Source organism: Cryptomeria japonica, chromosome 4 (genome assembly GCF_030272615.1).
Source record: "Cryptomeria japonica chromosome 4, Sugi_1.0, whole genome shotgun sequence".
In the NCBI taxonomy this organism is placed as follows: Eukaryota; Viridiplantae; Streptophyta; class Pinopsida; order Cupressales; family Cupressaceae; genus Cryptomeria; species Cryptomeria japonica.
Window position 1 is genome coordinate 313,556,613 of NC_081408.1, and position 12,305 is coordinate 313,568,917.

Consider the following 12,305-nt stretch of genomic DNA (forward strand, 5'->3'; position numbering starts at 1 on the left):
AGAAAACCTATAAGTCCTTATAGTTATGCCAAGAAATTAACTAGAGAGAGTTATAATGCGGTTGCCCATACTTATAATACTAGAAATAATAGGCAGCCTAATCCTCCTCCTGTTACTCCAGTTTCTCTTCCTAATCCTCAACCAATTCTTCCGCATGCTCCACATATTTCACAAATGCTTAGTAAGGACTATGATCTTATTGAACAACATAAAAATACTCCGGCAAAGATATCTATTTGGGATTTAGTTCAAACTTCACCTGCCTATCATGGGATGTTACAAGATGCTTTAAAAAATTTAGATGTCCCACCTGCAGTGACACCTAATAATAATAATAATAACATGGCTTCCCTGATTGATTCTACAAGCAAACCCAAAGCTCAAATTGTGTTCACACAAGATGAGTTGCCTTCTCATGAAATTCAAAATCAATATGATCCTCTTATGATTGTAGTTATTATCAATGAAAGTGCTATAAGATGAACCCTTGTGGACAATGGATCTGACCTTAATGTTTGAAGTATTGATTTATTGGACAAGCTTAATGTGGATCATTCTCTCATTAAACGTTCTTCTATTTCTATTTGAGGCTTTGATAATGTTGGTAAAGAAAGTTTGGGTATCATAATCTTACCTATTACAGTAGGTCCTGTTACTTTACCTACACCTATTCATGTCATCTTTGGTAATTTGACTTACAATCTTCTATTAGGGAGACCTTGGCTTCATAGTATGCAACCTGTCCCCTCAACTTTGCATGGGCAAGTCAAATTCATTTATGACAATATAACATACACCTTGCTAGCTGATACTAATCTTCAAGAACCATTACAAACTGGATCTTCTTGTTCAACTACTTCCAATCCTTCTACCACTTCAAATGCATCTACTTCCTTTAAGGATTTTGTCCCCTCTAGTACTCTTGATCCTTCTACTCAATCAGAATCTTCTCCCAAAGATATCTTTTCTCCCGAAAAGGCTCTCTTGGATGAAGATTGGGGATCTTTAGACTTTAACCCTACTTTTGTAGGAGAATATAGAGTGCCTAAGATTGAGAAGGGAAAATCTAAGGAAGAAACTAAAGAGAAGCCCACTTTGTCTAAGCAATTCATTAACAACTTTGTGGCTACCTCCGATTCAAATAACTAACTCTTCAACATCTTCCTCTAATAGAAATAGCACTGAGAGCTATGGGGCATCACCATCCCTCTCTGATTTAGCATCCCTTCATGGTCGTGGTTTTCACATTTTGGCTAAGAGTGGCTATAGTGGAAATGGTTGTGGCACAAATGAACAAGGAATTAAAGTTCCTTTAGAACATAACATGCATGAATATTCATTTGGACTTGGATATAATCTTTCTAAGCCCACCAAAGCATCTAAAAGACCATCTTTCAATGTGAATGCTATATTTAGTAGTGATGATGATCTCACTTCAACTAAATCATCTTCTACTTCTATCAACTTTCATTCCCCTCATAAGGAAATCTTGGTGATGAACAAATCTCTTTATGAATCCCCTCAAATTTCTAAATCCACTTATGAATCTTTATCTCCTATTCATCATAAAGTCCCTTCCTCCAGGGATAAGGCTCTAATAAATTAGACTCATCCCTCTTCTAAGATTTCTTGTGACTTTTCTTCTTCAATTTTTATCATTTTATACATGTTTTTGATCTCACTTATAGTTGAGCATTTAGCATGTCATATTCAAATACCTCATTCAATCTATCATGTCTTTAAATAACATTAATGGCTATTATGTTGCTCATCATTATGTGACATTGTTAGCTCATTTACTGGGGGCTCATTGTCATTCATGATGGTGCAATTTCAAGTGCAATCATATTTTTGAAGCAACATAATAGCCTAATTTTCTATGTTATCTCTTCTTCCTATGGGGACAAGAGTGATTTCATACATCTCTTCTTTTTATGGTTAAAGTTTCCCTTTGGGGTAATAGTGTGGAAATATTGATCATCTTTTCTTTAGAATCCTCTTTTCCTAGATATGGGAGAAGATGTGTATTCTCTTTCTTATCCTACCCACTTCTTGTAAGGAGCATTTTACATACACTAATGTCTTTCTTGCATGAACTCATGTGAGTATGTAGTACATTTTGCTTATGTCTAAATCTCTCCCTAGAAGATTGTGTAAGTCCTTCTCATTGTCCTTATGCTTGGGATGCAATGATCTTTCCTTATTTTTATCTAAGGATCTACTTTTTTCCTATTTTGTGGATGGTGTGAACTTTATTACTTGATGTTATTCCTTGTATGCATTTGTTGTTGTTTGTTCAAGGATTCTCTCTTAGAAGAGGTGTAAGTCCTTGACTACAACCTCTTTTGCACTCGGCAAAATACATCCATAATGAATTCACTCTCCCAATTGGGTTAAAAAGAGCATCATCCTTCATTAAGAATCACTTTCACCTCGCAAAACAAGGAAGTATTGCATTCTTATTCTCTTCTTTGTCTTATTCTAGAAGATGTTATATTTGTCTAAGACAATTCCTCTCGGGGATAGGTGTCTTTTGTACAAAGATCTCTTCTCCTCTAAGGATCTCCTTTACACATACTACAAGATATCCCTTTTCAACTATCTTATCCTTGCTTAAGAGTGCAAAACTCTCTTGCTTGGATCTATGACATTGTTGCATTTTTCGGGTATCTTCTTTTGTGATGAAGGTAGGTATCCTTGTTCTACTTTGCTTATGACATAAACATTACACTTTTTGAGCAATGGGTCATTCTCAAAACTAGAGCACAGACTCTTAGAGCGAGATGTCTCCATTTTTCTTTTATGCAAGGTGATTATTCTCAGAACCAGAGCACAGACTCTTAGAGCGAGATGTCACGCGTTTGTACTATACATATACAGGTTGTAGCATACTCAAGCATAGACTCCTATGAGGTGCTTCTAACATCACTTACACACACATGCACTAGGTTGAGTGGAACTAGCGGCATAAGGCTAGACTTTCTCACTCTCCTCCCTTACATGGATCACCTAGACAGACTCTAGGGGCTAGTTTTCCATGTCCTTTTTCCCATGGATCACCTAGACAAGATCTAGGGGCAAGAATTCCATGTTTTCTCTCTCACTATTCTTCTCATGGATCACCAATGTGTGTATTCATGCTTTTTTCCTTTCTTTTCTTCTCTTTGCATTTTGTTTCCATTTACATCCTTCATCTTGTGTTAGAGAACTCCCAAATCCTCAGACTCTTTGTTGTGTTGGAATTGAGATTTAGTCCTCTTTCTTACCAAATGATTCTCCATTAGTTTTTGATCTCATATCAAATCTTCTTGTGAGCATTTGTCATCAATATTCTTTAACAATTCAAAGTGGTAAACATGATACCCTGTTTCAACTCACTAAAATTAGCAAGCCGAAATAGGGGGTGGCATATAGCTACCCTCAAATTTTCATCACCTTCCTTAGTAAGCATTAGGTGATTTTGTGATCTAACGTGTGTTTTGTAGGGTGCGGTTCCTAACTGTGTACTGTAGATACCGTTGGGGGCTTCGTTTGACAGACTTATGGATATATCCTTTTTCAAATAATGTTTACTTTTCTATACTTTAGCTTGCATATGCACATAGTGTTCATATGACCGCTAAAGTGGGGGCTAAATGTAGCATCATAAATTGTACGCACTTGCTAGGGTGGTACAATTTCACACATGGTTTAGCTCCCGCCTTGGCGCATCTTGCACTTTGCATCGTATTTTCCCTTTAGCACTTAATTAATTAAATTAATTAGGTCTAAGGTTCTATTTCATCATCTTCCATATCATAAAGTTGGGCCCTTTCATTAAAGAGTGCCCCTTTCATTTTATTCTTCCAATACATCATTTGATCTAAAACCCTAATTAGGTCCTAATTTGAACTTTAAGGCCTAATTTCGGGGGTCAAAACATCTTGAAATCAGCTGTAACTTCGGGATTCTCTCTAAAATCATCATATCCGACGACCCTGAAAATTTAGTGAAAAGTTGTCGGGACCATGGCGCCCGGAGTGCACACAGTCCTGGACTTTTTTCCCAAAATTTTAGGAGCGCGATCCAATCATAAAATAAAGCTTAACCCCAAGAAATTGGTAGGAGATTCAATCTCTAGGTCGGCCAAAAGTTGAAATTAAGACCTAGGGTTTCATATATAAGAGCTCTCTTTCTTCATTTGAAAGGAGGGGAATTTTGGTTTCAGGGACCTTCTATGTAGCAAAAGAGCAGAACTTTGAAGACTTCAATAACATTCAACATCCATCCATCAAGTATTCATCAATTTCATTCATCCATTTAGGGCTTTGAAAGCATTGAAGAGCAATAAGGGATCACCGACTGAAGATTGGCTTGTACCCCTCCCTTGGGGTTGGGTATGATTTCATGTTGTTTTCATGTCTTTACATAAGCCTCATTATATCATTTGTATTCATGCTTTATATCACTTTGCATCTTGGTTTGGAGCATTTACATTATCATTTACAAGCAATTAGGGTTTTCTTTCTAGGTTGCTCTAGTTTGCTTACTTGCATTTTAGGATCTTGCACACACACTACTTTTACAATACAACTTGGCTATTCGTGGAGGTGGAAATCACCAAAGTGGGGGTTTGACTAAGGAAAAACCCTATATAGCTGCCCACCATACCTTTTCAGATATAAGTGCAGATTTCGGGATTCGGATGACGTCGCAAGTTGCAGATCTGGTAGAAGTAGACAGAAACTGAGCTGCACACCAAATCTCAGGGTAAAAGACCAAGACAGGGGCATGGGGTGCCCTGGTCCTACCAGGATAGGGGTGCTAGGTGCCTTGGTCCTTGGGACAGTGGTGCTGGGCACCCTGGTCCCTCTGTCAGACAGCAAGTCTCAGCATTTTCTGACAACTTTTCAGGTTGCAAAACAATAGTTTCAGGAGCAGTATCAAGACAGTGGCACCTGTGCCCCCGTCCTGAACATTTTCACTCAGATTTTAACTCTGGGTACACATCTACATTCTTGTCTTGTCCTTGTGTTTACAGCTTTCCATTGTTTAATCTCAATTCTGCAATCTTGTTATTAGTTCATACTTGCACTTTGGGGTTAGGAATTGAACTTGCATCATTTTATCTTTCAATTACAACAAAGGAATAGAAACCCTAATAGGTAGCTCGTGGCTCTCTCTTCCACAAAAAGAGGTAGCCAAATGTGTGATACCTCTAGGCTCTTTCATATTCCACAATGTGTGTCAAAAGGTAGGATTAGGGCATGTTAGCCTAGTCTCGCTTTTTTTCCCTACACAGAAACCAACATTTAAGTGATTGTCCTTTCATTTTCAGTGTTGTCCTTGCAAAGAAAGTTGAGGAAATTGCAAGGGTTTTTTGTAGGGAATGAGAGAAACAAAGTGGTGTGAGGTGGTGAAGTGGCGAGGGAGGAAGCTATGGAGGCCAACTGCACATTGCGCATCAGGAAGCAACTATGCCCATTTTATGGAGATATTACCATTAGAAGGCTCCACGTTTTTTCAAATTTTTGGACAAGTAGCTGCCAGAATATGTGGCAATCATTCTAGGTAATGCTTTCAATCTGGAAAAGAATAGATATAAGACACGAATGGATATTTATTCCCTGATAATGGTGTAGGGTTTTGAAGTAGCGGAGAACATAGGTACGGTGAGGAGGGTGATGGAAATGATAATTCATGAAGATTTCTTGGTGGGAATGGACTCTTTTCTTGAGTGGGTGGTGTCTGGATTAGGCTTTGATGTATGAGAAGGCTTGGAGGAAGATGTTCATGGTCGCAAGATAGGTTTAATACCATTCTTATGGTGGTTGAGGGGGTTACTCCATCGAGAAGAGGTGAGGCATGGATGGGAGGCACTAAATATTTTGGTTGAAATCAAAGAATGGAGGCTGTGATAGAAATTGCAAAGACCAGAGCAAAAGGCATTGGGAGAAAAGTCTTTCGCCCAAGGAAGTGAAGGGAGACAGAGGTGAGTAATCGAGTTGAAGAAAGAGACCCAAGACAGAAACAAAGATAGTGAGTTAGTGATATTACAATTATTGAGGTTTTTTGTTTGTAGTGATTATACTCTTCTCTGTTTATTGTTTAAAACTGGCAGGATAGTGGTTGAAAGGTGTAGTTTCTTTTTTGGTATTGTAGATGTCACTGTTAGTATGGGAACGTTTTGTAGTGGCCTATTTTAGATGAGGTGTTTGTTTCTATGGTTATTCAAAAAACTTTGATAAAAGACAATATTTTTTGTAAAGAAAGTTTTGAATATTAATAAAATACTATTATTACTGAGCAAAAAAAATAATTATATAATATGTAATATATAATAATAATATGCAATATATAATATATAATATATAATTCATATATATTATATATTATATAATATTAATAATATTCGATATTATTAATATTATATATTATATATTATATAACATATTATATTAAATATTATATATTATTTAATATATAATATATTATTTATATATAATATATAATATATAATTCATATATATTATTATATTATACATTATATATTAATAATACATGTTATATTAATATATATTAATAATATATGTATTATTTTAATATATATGCTTATATATTTATTATACTATGCATCATATTTTCAAAAACGTTAAAAAGAAAAAGGTATCGGATATTCGATACTTGTACGTATTTTATATACCCATTTGTGACTGCCTATGGGTCATTTTAATCCACAGGTTTGGCATTTTTAGCAATCCAATATCCGATTATAATTAGATATCCAATTCTTGAAGCAAGTTCTCATCAAATATAAGCATCATGTATGATTTTTTTATTTCCTTGTCTTCTTATTATTTATTCGCATTTTTAATTTGTTTTTCAAATTTTTCAATAATAAATTAGGTTTTTTTAAATTTCAAATACACCATGTTGTTTGAAATTTGTTAATTAAATCAAAATTTTCAGCTTCAATCAAGTAAAACGGCTGATAATAATGAGAATCTACAACCACCATAACTGCTACAACCACCAAAACCTCCATTATCAAACCCCCTCAATTAATGAGTTAATTGGTCAAAATTTGAACCACTTAAGGGGAATTGCTGATGTCTATAGCAAATCCCTCATCTATCTTGCATGTTAGCTGCACTAAATGTAATAATCTCCAATGTAGAAACCATCACCACTAAGCACAATGGCGTTCTTTTGTGGTGAGAGGCCATGAGGGAAAAATATGTGAATAGATTATCCTATGATGAGTTGAAGAACCTTGAGATATCTAAAGATGATATTGCCATCACGTTTGTTAATCCATGCACCAGACAACCCGTAGATATGAAAAAAACAAAACTTTCCATCAAATGGTGTCAAAATGATGCTATGCAAAATAACTTTTGGGATCATTGGTGGATGGTTTTTGATAGACCACCCACAAAAAATCTCGATGTGCCATTCTACTTCATCAAGAAATTACATGTCGAGTTTGTTATGGGAAAGCATGTCAACTAGATACTTTAACATCAAGCATTTTAAGGGTGTGGGGGGAGGTATGCCCCAGGATAGACCTAGGGCAATTTGAGTAATATAGGGCCCATATGTTCCCCCTCCTTGCATTGATTTCCCACCTCCAATACAGCCTCTAGATATTATGGTTGAGGTAGCATCACTGACTATATCAACTATTCACTCTTTTAGTAGCCTTTTGGTTTCTCAGGTTGCAAGACTAGCTCAATCACATGAGGGTGATGCTAGTGGTGGATCACATGGCATGGACACATTCTCCTTGACTACACATATATGTGTGTGATATACTTGCACTATGTGCCATGAACATATATGCTAAGGTCCTCTTGGACAACCTATTGATCATGCCATCGACACATCTGATTATGAGGTGCATGGTATGACTGGTGCACTAGATGAGATGATAGGGGTTGAAGCACACCTTGGGGAGTCCTCGCATGCTAGAGACGATAAGGTACCTTCATCGTACATTGACATTGTAGTGGTAAGACTTAACTTGTGATTTAATAGTGCCTTTTATTTTAAATGAATATTTTAAAGAGATAGTATTAAGTACTAATGTTTATATGCATGGTCTATTTAACATTTGATGTTTGAGGAGGATTTATCACAAGTCCATGACACCACCCTCGCAACCATATCATTTGGCCTTGAAAAGTAAGAGGTATATATTTTTGCACCTAGTCGTTTACATTTTTTATTGTATACGTGCTTGTCATTAATTAAATTATATATTAACTTACATGGTTATCTTATTTTACTCTTGTAGGACACACCTACTGTAGATGCGGTGTCGCACAATCTAGAATCTCCAAGCATAATTAGAGACAAGGGAAAGATAATTGAACACAAATAAGATTGAATTGAGTATTTAAAAAACATAATGATTATACATGTCTACATAGATTGATAGTTTCACGTACTTGTTATTGAAAGGAAACTTGCAGCCAACTTTTTGACAATTTCCACATAACCCAATTTTGATTTTAATCAAATCAAAATATAGAATCCACATGAAAAGAATAGACAACATACCCATGAAAATGTGACACAAGATATATCCTGGGAAAACCCTCATGAGGGAAAAACCCAACCTCCAAAAGAATCATCCACCATGTATTACCAACAATGTGTCCATTATAAAACCAACTATGGAAAGCTTCTGAAACCCAACCAAAACAAACCATCAACAAGCACTCCATGTGAACAAGCATGAATCCACACATCCCATGCCATGCTTCCAAAATCCACAAATGCTAACTTGGCTAACTGACCAACCCAAACAACTACCCTTGTGGTTGCTTTTATAAACACAAGCTCCCACAAAACCATGTGCCCAAAACCATGTGACAATAAAATATAATATTTTTCCTACCTACACTTGACCCACATTTAATATTGGGTACTTCATCATAGTTACATTCCCCAATATTAAATAAATAGAATATAATAATACCAATGTGTCAATACAACTCATCAAGTGGTTACAATAATATTCCAAGGGAAAATCTCTACATGTTGCACATCCATCTAGGTGGTCCTAGGTGCAACAATACAATATGATATTATAATATAATTCCATGTCCACCTCACAAAATAATAAAATAATACAACAATAAAATATTATTATACAAGGTGTACAACACCATTTCCTAACATTCTCCCACTTGTTGTATACATTGCACAAGGGCCAAGAAGTAATTTGTCACACGAACAAGAGACTGATCTCTCCATGCACATATTCCATCATGGAATCCAAGTGCTCCTTGTGCTCCATCAAGATACCTACAACAAGAAACAAAGTGACCACCATCTCATACATGAATGATCCCACCCTTCACCATGCCACTACCACTAGACATGAGAAGACCATCCAAAGAGAAAGCCACACAATTTGTCGCAACAAATGATAAGTCATGCACCAACTGATATCTAAACACAAACACTAATCCAAAGGTATCCAATGCAGAGGTAGATGTTTACATATATGAAATAGCACACACAACAAGTGCTAACACATCAACTATACATGCCTCCAAGGCATACAAACCAAGTGAATAATACCTCATCAACATATGCAACCTATAACATGCAACCATTAGCCCCAAGTGCAATACCTGCCATGTATGTACATCAAGGAACTCCCACTACAGAGGTAATGTCAATATCAGAAATGAATCCACTAACAACATATCATACAAGTGTAACCATGTAGTATCAAAAACATCCACATCAATATGAACATCATGCAAACCAATAACCTGTAAGTACCACTCTCACACCATGTCTCCAACATTATCCCATGTTCTCCACACCAACAAAAGAAAGAGATAAAGGGACCATCATGTCATCTCCCATGTGACATATCATGAATACAAACTAATCAACATATAGCTCCAGTCAACCTCAAACCAATGTAATGTGAATACAAACATCCGGGAAGATAATCAAAACAAAGAGAGAAACACTGCAAATCAAATCTTGTAGTATGTCCTTCTACACTTCCTCTAAATGCTAACTGTGTCAAGTATGATCTCCTCCATAAAACCCCACATGAAAAGAATAACAACACCCAAACATTGTTCAGTCCCTTGGAGTAAACCAACATATATAACATGTAATCAACATGGATATATCCTCTGATAACCAAGAAGATCAAACTAATATCCATTCCCAAGCCTAGGGAATACACCCAATAAAACATCTCCCAAACTAATATCAATGATTTCCACCATCATAATAATAACTCAAATGCACAAGGAGATGACCAATGTCATACATCTCTCAAATGAACCCTCCAAAACTAAACATCTCCATAGCTCAAGATCTATATCTATGAAAGATAATCATAAATATAATGCACTTGAAAGGAACAATGGGCAAAGGAATAATGGGAAAAGGAACAATGGGCAATACCTCTCAAGTAGTAAACCACCAAGTAGACCAAGAGTGGGGAATGAGAATGCTCATCAAGCTATCCAAGCCATCATGACTCATCTAAGAACAATCTCTTCTCAAGTCCATAAACTAGGTGAATGCTCCTCGGTCTTCCTTCCGAAACCATCAACCATTCAAACAAATATCTCTAATCATAAGAGAATATCGACATCACCTAAGTCTCCATGTATCCATGAGTACCTGTAACCCATCAATCCATGCCAAAATCCATATGCAACACTACAATATCATGAAGTATCGAACAAATGATCATGTACCCAATACAGAGAGAACTACCAAGATCAATGTTAAAGCTTCAACCATAGAATCGGGAACATAACATGACAACATGATCTAACCATCTCCTCTAAAGAGATAACATGCTCCATATGAACATATCCAATAACCATATCATGCCATAACTCTAACTAGTATCAAGAGTGCACCATGACATAATATCAACCATCCTATCAAACAAGGATAACATGTCAAATGAAAGCATAAACCACACCTCAACCAAGGACTCCTTGAGCCCTCAAGATGTAAACATCCAAATATCATGAAGATCACCATCTCCTACAAGTGTATCAACAAATGTGAAATATCCTTCTGCAGCAACTGGATCTAAGGAATCCTCCAAACATATGCACACTAATAAGACCATCCACCAACCACTGGTGAATGCACATCACTTCTACAAGCTCCCACTGAACCATGATACCAATCTCTCCATAGCATTGTGATAACCATCTCCTAAATGAAGATCATCCAGGTCTACACACAAACAACTAAAATGTCAACAACATCAAGTAAACCATGAACTCCATCTCAAGAAGATACAAAACCACTAGCAAACAATAAGGAACCAATCCTACACTACCACATCATCACTGTCAAAAGCTCCCACTAAAGTGTATACAACATATCCATGACAATATGATAAAACCATCCTCTAACCATGATAATCAACCAAAATAATATAGCAATCAAGGAACTCAAAGTGCACATCATAAGCTCCCTAAGAGCTAAATAAACCATGATCCTCAAATAAGAAGATACAATGCCATAACCAATTAGGAATCCAAATCAAATCATAATCAATAAAAGCACCTGCAAATCCAACCATGTCATGCCAAAGTCCCTAGACAAAAGGAACAACCATGGCATCATGATCACATCCACGAAGCAAGCATCTAACTCAATGTGTCCAACTTGTCAGCATCACATTGTCAACCATGTAGGTCCCCCATCATGGCTATACCCAACATCTCTCCTCCTCACCATGAGAACAAAATCAACAAACCATGTGACTAGACCAAGCCACCAATCTGAGTATGCATAAACAATGAAAGGTCTATGGGCATAGATAACCCATATCCAAGCCATAAATGCAATCCTATAAGTATAGACCGCCTACAACTTTGCACAATGTGTAGAACCAACAATGCAACATACATAATCAAACCAAAACTGATAACCATATCAACATGCAAGGAATGAAGATACAACATCGAGTGTACAATGACATCAAATCAAAATCTCCAATATGTAACATGCCATAAAATCATACTATCACCAAATTCAAAAGAACCTATAAACAACTCACATCAAAATATCAAAAAAAAAAAAATCATGTCAAACCTACTTCAAATCTAAACCAATGTATAGTTCTCTCCAAGAGCTTTCCATTGACTATTCAATGTCCAAAATCCAATTCCATATGCTCAGGTTATGACCTCTCAAAGCCATCAAATTAAATATGATTTTTAGTTGACATTTCACTTTCTAAACAACAAAATATAGAAAAAACTAATCATATCAATATGAATTACATTGAATCATCTTTCCAACAACTATAAAAA